This window comes from Heptranchias perlo, unplaced genomic scaffold (genome assembly GCF_035084215.1).
Source record: "Heptranchias perlo isolate sHepPer1 unplaced genomic scaffold, sHepPer1.hap1 HAP1_SCAFFOLD_89, whole genome shotgun sequence".
Classification (NCBI taxonomy): Eukaryota; Metazoa; Chordata; class Chondrichthyes; order Hexanchiformes; family Hexanchidae; genus Heptranchias; species Heptranchias perlo.
In genome coordinates this window covers 2,410,442-2,423,635 of record NW_027139929.1, presented here as the reverse complement: position 1 = coordinate 2,423,635, position 13,194 = coordinate 2,410,442, and positions in this window count along the sequence as shown.

The following is a 13,194-nucleotide window of genomic DNA, read 5'->3' as shown; positions in this document are numbered from 1 at the left end:
AGACACAGAATGACCTTGGAGTGACAGCACACACCTATCAAACAGACACAGAATGATCCGGGATTGACAAAACACCCCTTTGAAACAGACACAGAATGATCCGGGACTGACAGCACATCCCTTTTAAACAGACATAGAGTGATTCGGTACTGACAGCACATCCCTTTTAAACAGACATAGAGTGATTCGGAACTGACAGCACATCCATTTCAAACTGACACAGAATGATCTGGGACTGACAGCACATCCCTTTTAAACAGACACAGAATGATCCGGGACTGACAGCACATCCCTTGTGAACAAACACAGAATGATGCGGGACTGACAGAACATCCCTTTTAAACAGACACAGAATGATCCTGGAGTGACAGCACACCTCTTTAAAACAGACACAGAATGAACCGGGACTGACAGCACATCCCTTTTATACAGACACAGATTGATCCGGGACTGACAGCACATCCCTTTTAAACAGACACAGAATGATCCGGGACTGAACGCACATCCCTTTTAAACAGACACAGAGTGATCCGGGACTGACAGCACATACCTTTTAAACTGACACAGAATGATCCGGGACTGACAGTACACCCGTATTAAATAGACACAGAATGATCCGGGACTGACAGGACACCCCTTTTCAACAGACACAGAATGATCCGGAAGTGACAGCACATACGTTTAAACAGACACATAATGCTCCGGAACTGACAGCACATCCCATTTTAAAGGACACAGAATGATCCGGGACTGACAGCACATCTCTTTTAAACAGAGACAGAATGATACGGGACTGTCAGCACATGCATTTTAAACAGACACAGAATGATGCGGGAATTAAAGAACACCCCTTTTAAACAGATGCAGAATGATCCGGGAATGACAGCACATACCTTTTAAACAGACACAGAATGATCCGGGACTGACAGTACACCCGTATTAAATAGACACAGAATGATCCGGGACTGACAGTACACCCCTTTTAAATAGACACAGAATGATCCTGGACTGACAGCACACGCCTTTTAAACAGACACAGAATGATCCGGAAGTGACAGCACATCCCATTGAAACAGACACAGAATGATCCGGGACTGACAGCACACCCCTTTGAAACAGACGCAGAATGATCCGGGACTGACAGCACATCCCTTTTAAACAGACGCAGAATGATCAGGGACTGACAGCACATCCCTTTTAAACAGACACAGAATGACCTTGGAGTGACAGCACACACCTATCAAACAGACACAGAATGATCCGGGATTGACAAAACACCCCTTTGAAACAGACACAGAATGATCCGGGACTGACAGCACATCCCTTTTAAACAGACATAGAGTGATTCGGTACTGACAGCACATCCCTTTTAAACAGACATAGAGTGATTCGGAACTGACAGCACATCCATTTCAAACTGACACAGAATGATCTGGGACTGACAGCACATCCCTTTTAAACAGACACAGAATGATCCGGGACTGACAGCACATCCCTTGTGAACAAACACAGAATGAACCGGGACTGACAGCACATCCCTTTTATACAGACACAGATTGATCCGGGACTGACAGCACATCCCTTTTAAACAGACACAGAATGATCCGGGACTGAACGCACATCCCTTTTAAACAGACTCAGAATGATCGTGGACTGACAGCACATCCCTTTTAAACAAACACAGAATGATCCGGGACTGACAGCAGACCCCTTTAAAACAGACACAGAATGATCCTGGACTGAAAGCACATCCCTTTTAAACAGACGCAGAATGATCAGGGACTGACAGCACATCCCTTTTAAACAGACATAGAGTGATCTGGGACTAACAGCACATCCCTTTAAAACAGAGACAGAATGATCCGGGACTTACAGCACACCCCTTTTAAACAGGCACTGAATGATCCGGGACTGACAGCACATCCCTTTTAAACAGACACAGAATGACCTTGGAGTGACAGCACACACCTATCAAACAGACACAGAATGATCCGGGATTGACAAAACACCCCTTTGAAACAGACACAGAATGATCCGGGACTGACAGCACATCCCTTTTAAACAGACATAGAGTGATTCGGTACTGACAGCACATCCCTTTTAAACAGACATAGAGTGATTCGGAACTGACAGCACATCCATTTCAAACTGACACAGAATGATCTGGGACTGACAGCACATCCCTTTTAAACAGACACAGAATGATCCGGGACTGACAGCACATCCCTTGTGAACAAACACAGAATGATCCGGGACTGACAGAACATCCCTTTTAAACAGACACAGAATGATCCTGGAGTGACAGCACACCTCTTTAAAACAGACACAGAATGAACCGGGACTGACAGCACATCCCTTTTATACAGACACAGATTGATCCGGGACTGACAGCAAATCCCTTTTAAACAGACACAGAATGATCCGGGACTGAACGCACATCCCTTTTAAACAGACACAGAGTGATCCGGGACTGACAGCACATACCTTTTAAACTGACACAGAATGATCCGGGACTGACAGTACACCCGTATTAAATAGACACAGAATGATCTGGGACTGACAGTACACCCCTTTTCAACAGACACAGAATGATCCGGAAGTGACAGCACATACGTTTAAACAGACACATAATGCTCCGGAACTGACAGCACATCCCATTTTAAAGGACACAGAATGATCCGGGACTGACAGCACATCTCTTTTAAACAGAGACAGAATGATACGTGACTGTCAGCACATGCATTTTAAACAGACACAGAATGATGCGGGAATTAAAGAACACCCCTTTCAAACAGGTGCAGAATGATCCGGGAATGACAGCACATACCTTTTAAACAGACACAGAATGATCCGGGACTGACAGTACACCCGTATTAAATAGACACAGAATGATCCGGGACTGACAGTACACCCCTTTTAATTAGACACAGAATGATCCTGGACTGACAGCACACGCCTTTTAAACAGACACAGAATGATCCGGAAGTGACAGCACATCCCATTTAAACAGACACAGAATGATCCGGGACTGACAGCACACCCCTTTGAAACAGACGCAGAATGATCCGGGACTGACAGCACATCCCTTTTAAACAGACGCAGAATGATCAGGGACTGACAGCACATCCCTTTTAAACAGACACAGAATGACCTTGGAGTGACAGCACACACCTATCAAACAGACACAGAATGATCCGGGATTGACAAAACACCCCTTTGAAACAGACACAGAATGATCCGGGACTGACAGCACATCCCTTTTAAACAGACATAGAGTGATTCGGTACTGACAGCACATCCCTTTTAAACAGACATAGAGTGATTCGGAACTGACAGCACATCCATTTCAAACTGACACAGAATGATCTGGGACTGACAGCACATCCCTTTTAAACAGACACAGAATGATCCGGGACTGACAGCACATCCCTTGTGAACAAACACAGAATGATGCGGGACTGACAGAACATCCCTTTTAAACTGACACAGAATGATCCTGGAGTGACAGCACACCTCTTTAAAACAGACACAGAATGAACCGGGACTGACAGCACATCCCTTTTATACAGACACAGATTGATCCGGGACTGACAGCACATCCCTTTTAAACAGACACAGAATGATCCGGGACTGAACGCACATCCCTTTTAAACAGACACAGAGTGATCCGGGACTGACAGCACATACCTTTTAAACTGACACAGAATGATCCGGGACTGACAGTACACCCGTATTAAATAGACACAGAATGATCCGGGATTGACAGTACACCCCTTTTCAACAGACACAGAATGATCCGGAAGTGACAGCACATACGTTTAAACAGACACATAATGCTCCGGAACTGACAGCACATCCCATTTTAAAGGACACAGAATGATCCGGGACTGACAGCACATCTCTTTTAAACAGAGACAGAATGATACGGGACTGTCAGCACATGCATTTTAAACAGACACAGAATGATGCGGGAATTAAAGAACACCCCTTTTAAACAGATGCAGAATGATCCGGGAATGACAGCACATACCTTTTAAACAGACACAGAATGATCCGGGACTGACAGTACACCCGTATTAAATAGACACAGAATGATCCGGGACTGACAGTACACCCCTTTTAAATAGACACAGAATGATCCTGGACTGACAGCACACGCCTTTTAAACAGACACAGAATGATCCGGAAGTGACAGCACATCCCATTGAAACAGACACAGAATGATCCGGGACTGACAGCACACCCCTTTGAAACAGACGCAGAATGATCCGGGACTGACAGCACATCCCTTTTAAACAGACGCAGAATGATCAGGGACTGACAGCACATCCCTTTTAAACAGACACAGAATGACCTTGGAGTGACAGCACACACCTATCAAACAGACACAGAATGATCCGGGATTGACAAAACACCCCTTTGAAACAGACACAGAATGATCCGGGACTGACAGCACATCCCTTTTAAACAGACATAGAGTGATTCGGTACTGACAGCACATCCCTTTTAAACAGACATAGAGTGATTCGGAACTGACAGCACATCCATTTCAAACTGACACAGAATGATCTGGGACTGACAGCACATCCCTTTTAAACAGACACAGAATGATCCGGGACTGACAGCACATCCCTTGTGAACAAACACAGAATGAACCGGGACTGACAGCACATCCCTTTTATACAGACACAGATTGATCCGGGACTGACAGCACATCCCTTTTAAACAGACACAGAATGATCCGGGACTGAACGCACATCCCTTTTAAACAGACACAGAGTGATCCGGGACTGACAGCACATACCTTTTAAACTGACACAGAATGATCCGGGACTGACAGTACACCCGTATTAAATAGACACAGAATGATCCGGGACTGACAGTACACCCCTTTTCAACAGACACAGAATGATCCGGAAGTGACAGCACATACGTTTAAACAGACACATAATGCTCCGGAACTGACAGCACATCCCATTTTAAAGGACACAGAATGATCCGGGACTGACAGCACATCTCTTTTAAACAGAGACAGAATGATACGGGACTGTCAGCACATGCATTTTAAACAGACACAGAATGATGCGGGAATTAAAGAACACCCCTTTTAAACAGATGCAGAATGATCCGGGAATGACAGCACATACCTTTTAAACAGACACAGAATGTTCCGGGACTGACAGTACACCCGTATTAAATAGACACAGAATGATCCGGGACTGACAGTACACCCCTTTTAAATAGACACAGAATGATCCTGGACTGACAGCACACGCCTTTCAAACAGACACAGAATGATCCGGAAGTGACAGCACATACCATTTAAACAGACACAGAATGATCCGGGACTGACAGCACACCCCTTTGAAACAGACGCAGAATGATCCGGGACTGACAGCACATCCCTTTTAAACAGACGCAGAATGATCAGGGACTGACAGCACATCCCTTTTAAACAGACACAGAATGACCTTGGAGTGACAGCACACACCTATCAAACAGACACAGAATGATCCGGGATTGACAAAACACCCCTTTGAAACAGACACAGAATGATCCGGGACTGACAGCACATCCCTTTTAAACAGACATAGAGTGATTCGGGACTGACAGCACACCCATTTCAAACTGACACTGAATGATCTGGGACTGACAGCACATCCCTTTTAAACAGACACAGAATGATCCGGGACTGACAGCACATCCCTTTTAAACAGATGCAGAATGTTCCGGGAATGACAGCACATACCTTTTAAACAGACACAGAATGATCCGGGACTGACAGTACACCCGTATTAAATAGACACAGAATGATCCGGGACTGACAGTACACCCCTTTTAAATAGACACAGAATGATCCTGGACTGCCATCACACGCCTTTTAAACAGACACAGAATGATCCGGAAGTGACAGCACATCCCTTTTAAACAGACACAGAATGATCCGGGACTGACAGCACATCCCTTGTGAACAAACACAGAATGATCCGGGACTGACAGAACATCCCTTTTAAACAGACACAGAATGATCCTGGAGTGACAGCACACCTCTTTAAAACAGACACAGAATGAACCGGGACTGACAGCACATCCCTTTTATACAGACACAGATTGATCCGGGACTGACAGCAAATCCCTTTTAAACAGACACAGAATGATCCGGGACTGAACGCACATCCCTTTTAAACAGACACAGAGTGATCCGGGACTGACAGCACATACCTTTTAAACTGACACAGAATGATCCGGGACTGACAGTACACCCGTATTAAATAGACACAGAATGATCCGGGACTGACAGTACACCCCTTTTCAACAGACACAGAATGATCCGGAAGTGACAGCACATACGTTTAAACAGACACATAATGCTCCGGAACTGACAGCACATCCCATTTTAAAGGACACAGAATGATCCGGGACTGACAGCACATCTCTTTTAAACAGAGACAGAATGATACGTGACTGTCAGCACATGCATTTTAAACAGACACAGAATGATGCGGGAATTAAAGAACACCCCTTTCAAACAGATGCAGAATGATCCGGGAATGACAGCACATACCTTTTATACAGACACAGATTGATCCGGGACTGACAGCACATCCCTTTTAAACAGACACAGAATGATCCGGGACTGAACGCACATCCCTTTTAAACAGACACAGAGTGATCCGGGACTGACAGTTTACACCTTTTAAACTGACACAGAATGATCCGGGACTGACAGTACACCCGTATTAAATAGACACAGAATGATCCGGGACTGACAGCACACCCCTTTTAAATAGACACAGAATGATCCGGGACTGACAGCACACCCCTTTGAAACAGACGCAGAATGATCCGGGACTGACAGCACATCCCTTTTAAACAGAGGCAGAATGATCAGGGACTGACAAAACACCCATTTTAAACAGACACATAGTGATCCGGGACTTGCAGCAAATCCCTTTTAAGCAGACTCAGAATGATCGTGGACTGACAGCACATCCCTTTTAAACAAACACAGAATGATCCGGGACTGACAGCAGACCCCTTTAAAACAGACACAGAATGATCCTGGACTGAAAGCACATCCCTTTTAAACAGACGCAGAATGATCAGGGACTGACAGCACATCCCTTTTAAACAGACATAGAGTGATCTGGGACTGACAGCACACCTCTTTAAAACAGAGACAGAATGATCCGGGACTTACAGCACACCCCTTTTAAACAGGCACTGAATGATCCGGGACTGACAGCACATCCCTTTTAAACAGACACAGAATGACCTTGGAGTGACAGCACACACCTATCAAACAGACACAGAATGATCCGGGATTGACAAAACACCCCTTTGAAACAGACACAGAATGATCCGGGACTGACAGCACATCCCTTTTAAACAGACATAGAGTGATTCGGTACTGACAGCACATCCCTTTTAAACAGACATAGAGTGATTCGGAACTGACAGCACATCCATTTCAAACTGACACAGAATGATCTGGGACTGACAGCACATCCCTTTTAAACAGACACAGAATGATCCGGGACTGACAGCACATCCCTTGTGAACAAACACAGAATGATGCGGGACTGACAGAACATCCCTTTTAAACAGACACAGAATGATCCTGGAGTGACAGCACACCTCTTTAAAACAGACACAGAATGAACCGGGACTGACAGCACATCCCTTTTATACAGACACAGATTGATCCGGGACTGACAGCACATCCCTTTTAAACAGACACAGAATGATCCGGGACTGAACGCACATCCCTTTTAAACAGACACAGAGTGATCCGGGACTGACAGCACATACCTTTTAAACTGACACAGAATGATCCGGGACTGACAGTACACCCGTATTAAATAGACACAGAATGATCCGGGACTGACAGGACACCCCTTTTCAACAGACACAGAATGATCCGGAAGTGACAGCACATACGTTTAAACAGACACATAATGCTCCGGAACTGACAGCACATCCCATTTTAAAGGACACAGAATGATCCGGGACTGACAGCACATCTCTTTTAAACAGAGACAGAATGATACGGGACTGTCAGCACATGCATTTTAAACAGACACAGAATGATGCGGGAATTAAAGAACACCCCTTTTAAACAGATGCAGAATGATCCGGGAATGACAGCACATACCTTTTAAACAGACACAGAATGATCCGGGACTGACAGTACACCCGTATTAAATAGACACAGAATGATCCGGGACTGACAGTACACCCCTTTTAAATAGACACAGAATGATCCTGGACTGACAGCACACGCCTTTTAAACAGACACAGAATGATCCGGAAGTGACAGCACATCCCATTGAAACAGACACAGAATGATCCGGGACTGACAGCACACCCCTTTGAAACAGACGCAGAATGATCCGGGACTGACAGCACATCCCTTTTAAACAGACGCAGAATGATCAGGGACTGACAGCACATCCCTTTTAAACAGACACAGAATGACCTTGGAGTGACAGCACACACCTATCAAACAGACACAGAATGATCCGGGATTGACAAAACACCCCTTTGAAACAGACACAGAATGATCCGGGACTGACAGCACATCCCTTTTAAACAGACATAGAGTGATTCGGTACTGACAGCACATCCCTTTTAAACAGACATAGAGTGATTCGGAACTGACAGCACATCCATTTCAAACTGACACAGAATGATCTGGGACTGACAGCACATCCCTTTTAAACAGACACAGAATGATCCGGGACTGACAGCACATCCCTTGTGAACAAACACAGAATGAACCGGGACTGACAGCACATCCCTTTTATACAGACACAGATTGATCCGGGACTGACAGCACATCCCTTTTAAACAGACACAGAATGATCCGGGACTGAACGCACATCCCTTTTAAACAGACTCAGAATGATCGTGGACTGACAGCACATCCCTTTTAAACAAACACAGAATGATCCGGGACTGACAGCAGACCCCTTTAAAACAGACACAGAATGATCCTGGACTGAAAGCACATCCCTTTTAAACAGACGCAGAATGATCAGGGACTGACAGCACATCCCTTTTAAACAGACATAGAGTGATCTGGGACTAACAGCACATCCCTTTAAAACAGAGACAGAATGATCCGGGACTTACAGCACACCCCTTTTAAACAGGCACTGAATGATCCGGGACTGACAGCACATCCCTTTTAAACAGACACAGAATGACCTTGGAGTGACAGCACACACCTATCAAACAGACACAGAATGATCCGGGATTGACAAAACACCCCTTTGAAACAGACACAGAATGATCCGGGACTGACAGCACATCCCTTTTAAACAGACATAGAGTGATTCGGTACTGACAGCACATCCCTTTTAAACAGACATAGAGTGATTCGGAACTGACAGCACATCCATTTCAAACTGACACAGAATGATCTGGGACTGACAGCACATCCCTTTTAAACAGACACAGAATGATCCGGGACTGACAGCACATCCCTTGTGAACAAACACAGAATGATCCGGGACTGACAGAACATCCCTTTTAAACAGACACAGAATGATCCTGGAGTGACAGCACACCTCTTTAAAACAGACACAGAATGAACCGGGACTGACAGCACATCCCTTTTATACAGACACAGATTGATCCGGGACTGACAGCAAATCCCTTTTAAACAGACACAGAATGATCCGGGACTGAACGCACATCCCTTTTAAACAGACACAGAGTGATCCGGGACTGACAGCACATACCTTTTAAACTGACACAGAATGATCCGGGACTGACAGTACACCCGTATTAAATAGACACAGAATGATCTGGGACTGACAGTACACCCCTTTTCAACAGACACAGAATGATCCGGAAGTGACAGCACATACGTTTAAACAGACACATAATGCTCCGGAACTGACAGCACATCCCATTTTAAAGGACACAGAATGATCCGGGACTGACAGCACATCTCTTTTAAACAGAGACAGAATGATACGTGACTGTCAGCACATGCATTTTAAACAGACACAGAATGATGCGGGAATTAAAGAACACCCCTTTCAAACAGGTGCAGAATGATCCGGGAATGACAGCACATACCTTTTAAACAGACACAGAATGATCCGGGACTGACAGTACACCCGTATTAAATAGACACAGAATGATCCGGGACTGACAGTACACCCCTTTTAATTAGACACAGAATGATCCTGGACTGACAGCACACGCCTTTTAAACAGACACAGAATGATCCGGAAGTGACAGCACATCCCATTTAAACAGACACAGAATGATCCGGGACTGACAGCACACCCCTTTGAAACAGACGCAGAATGATCCGGGACTGACAGCACATCCCTTTTAAACAGACGCAGAATGATCAGGGACTGACAGCACATCCCTTTTAAACAGACACAGAATGACCTTGGAGTGACAGCACACACCTATCAAACAGACACAGAATGATCCGGGATTGACAAAACACCCCTTTGAAACAGACACAGAATGATCCGGGACTGACAGCACATCCCTTTTAAACAGACATAGAGTGATTCGGTACTGACAGCACATCCCTTTTAAACAGACATAGAGTGATTCGGAACTGACAGCACATCCATTTCAAACTGACACAGAATGATCTGGGACTGACAGCACATCCCTTTTAAACAGACACAGAATGATCCGGGACTGACAGCACATCCCTTGTGAACAAACACAGAATGATGCGGGACTGACAGAACATCCCTTTTAAACTGACACAGAATGATCCTGGAGTGACAGCACACCTCTTTAAAACAGACACAGAATGAACCGGGACTGACAGCACATCCCTTTTATACAGACACAGATTGATCCGGGACTGACAGCACATCCCTTTTAAACAGACACAGAATGATCCGGGACTGAACGCACATCCCTTTTAAACAGACACAGAGTGATCCGGGACTGACAGCACATACCTTTTAAACTGACACAGAATGATCCGGGACTGACAGTACACCCGTATTAAATAGACACAGAATGATCCGGGATTGACAGTACACCCCTTTTCAACAGACACAGAATGATCCGGAAGTGACAGCACATACGTTTAAACAGACACATAATGCTCCGGAACTGACAGCACATCCCATTTTAAAGGACACAGAATGATCCGGGACTGACAGCACATCTCTTTTAAACAGAGACAGAATGATACGGGACTGTCAGCACATGCATTTTAAACAGACACAGAATGATGCGGGAATTAAAGAACACCCCTTTTAAACAGATGCAGAATGATCCGGGAATGACAGCACATACCTTTTAAACAGACACAGAATGATCCGGGACTGACAGTACACCCGTATTAAATAGACACAGAATGATCCGGGACTGACAGTACACCCCTTTTAAATAGACACAGAATGATCCTGGACTGACAGCACACGCCTTTTAAACAGACACAGAATGATCCGGAAGTGACAGCACATCCCATTGAAACAGACACAGAATGATCCGGGACTGACAGCACACCCCTTTGAAACAGACGCAGAATGATCCGGGACTGACAGCACATCCCTTTTAAACAGACGCAGAATGATCAGGGACTGACAGCACATCCCTTTTAAACAGACACAGAATGACCTTGGAGTGACAGCACACACCTATCAAACAGACACAGAATGATCCGGGATTGACAAAACACCCCTTTGAAACAGACACAGAATGATCCGGGACTGACAGCACATCCCTTTTAAACAGACATAGAGTGATTCGGTACTGACAGCACATCCCTTTTAAACAGACATAGAGTGATTCGGAACTGACAGCACATCCATTTCAAACTGACACAGAATGATCTGGGACTGACAGCACATCCCTTTTAAACAGACACAGAATGATCCGGGACTGACAGCACATCCCTTGTGAACAAACACAGAATGAACCGGGACTGACAGCACATCCCTTTTATACAGACACAGATTGATCCGGGACTGACAGCACATCCCTTTTAAACAGACACAGAATGATCCGGGACTGAACGCACATCCCTTTTAAACAGACACAGAGTGATCCGGGACTGACAGCACATACCTTTTAAACTGACACAGAATGATCCGGGACTGACAGTACACCCGTATTAAATAGACACAGAATGATCCGGGACTGACAGTACACCCCTTTTCAACAGACACAGAATGATCCGGAAGTGACAGCACATACGTTTAAACAGACACATAATGCTCCGGAACTGACAGCACATCCCATTTTAAAGGACACAGAATGATCCGGGACTGACAGCACATCTCTTTTAAACAGAGACAGAATGATACGGGACTGTCAGCACATGCATTTTAAACAGACACAGAATGATGCGGGAATTAAAGAACACCCCTTTTAAACAGATGCAGAATGATCCGGGAATGACAGCACATACCTTTTAAACAGACACAGAATGTTCCGGGACTGACAGTACACCCGTATTAAATAGACACAGAATGATCCGGGACTGACAGTACACCCCTTTTAAATAGACACAGAATGATCCTGGACTGACAGCACACGCCTTTCAAACAGACACAGAATGATCCGGAAGTGACAGCACATACCATTTAAACAGACACAGAATGATCCGGGACTGACAGCACACCCCTTTGAAACAGACGCAGAATGATCCGGGACTGACAGCACATCCCTTTTAAACAGACGCAGAATGATCAGGGACTGACAGCACATCCCTTTTAAACAGACACAGAATGACCTTGGAGTGACAGCACACACCTATCAAACAGACACAGAATGATCCGGGATTGACAAAACACCCCTTTGAAACAGACACAGAATGATCCGGGACTGACAGCACATCCCTTTTAAACAGACATAGAGTGATTCGGGACTGACAGCACACCCATTTCAAACTGACACTGAATGATCTGGGACTGACAGCACATCCCTTTTAAACAGACACAGAATGATCCGGGACTGACAGCACATCCCTTTTAAACAGATGCAGAATGTTCCGGGAATGACAGCACATACCTTTTAAACAGACACAGAATGATCCGGGACTGACAGTACACCCGTATTAAATAGACACAGAATGATCCGGGACTGACAGTACACCCCTTTTAAATAGACACAGAATGATCCTGGACTGCCATCACACGCCTTTTAAACAGACACAGAATGATCCGGAAGTGACAGCACATCCCATTTAAACAG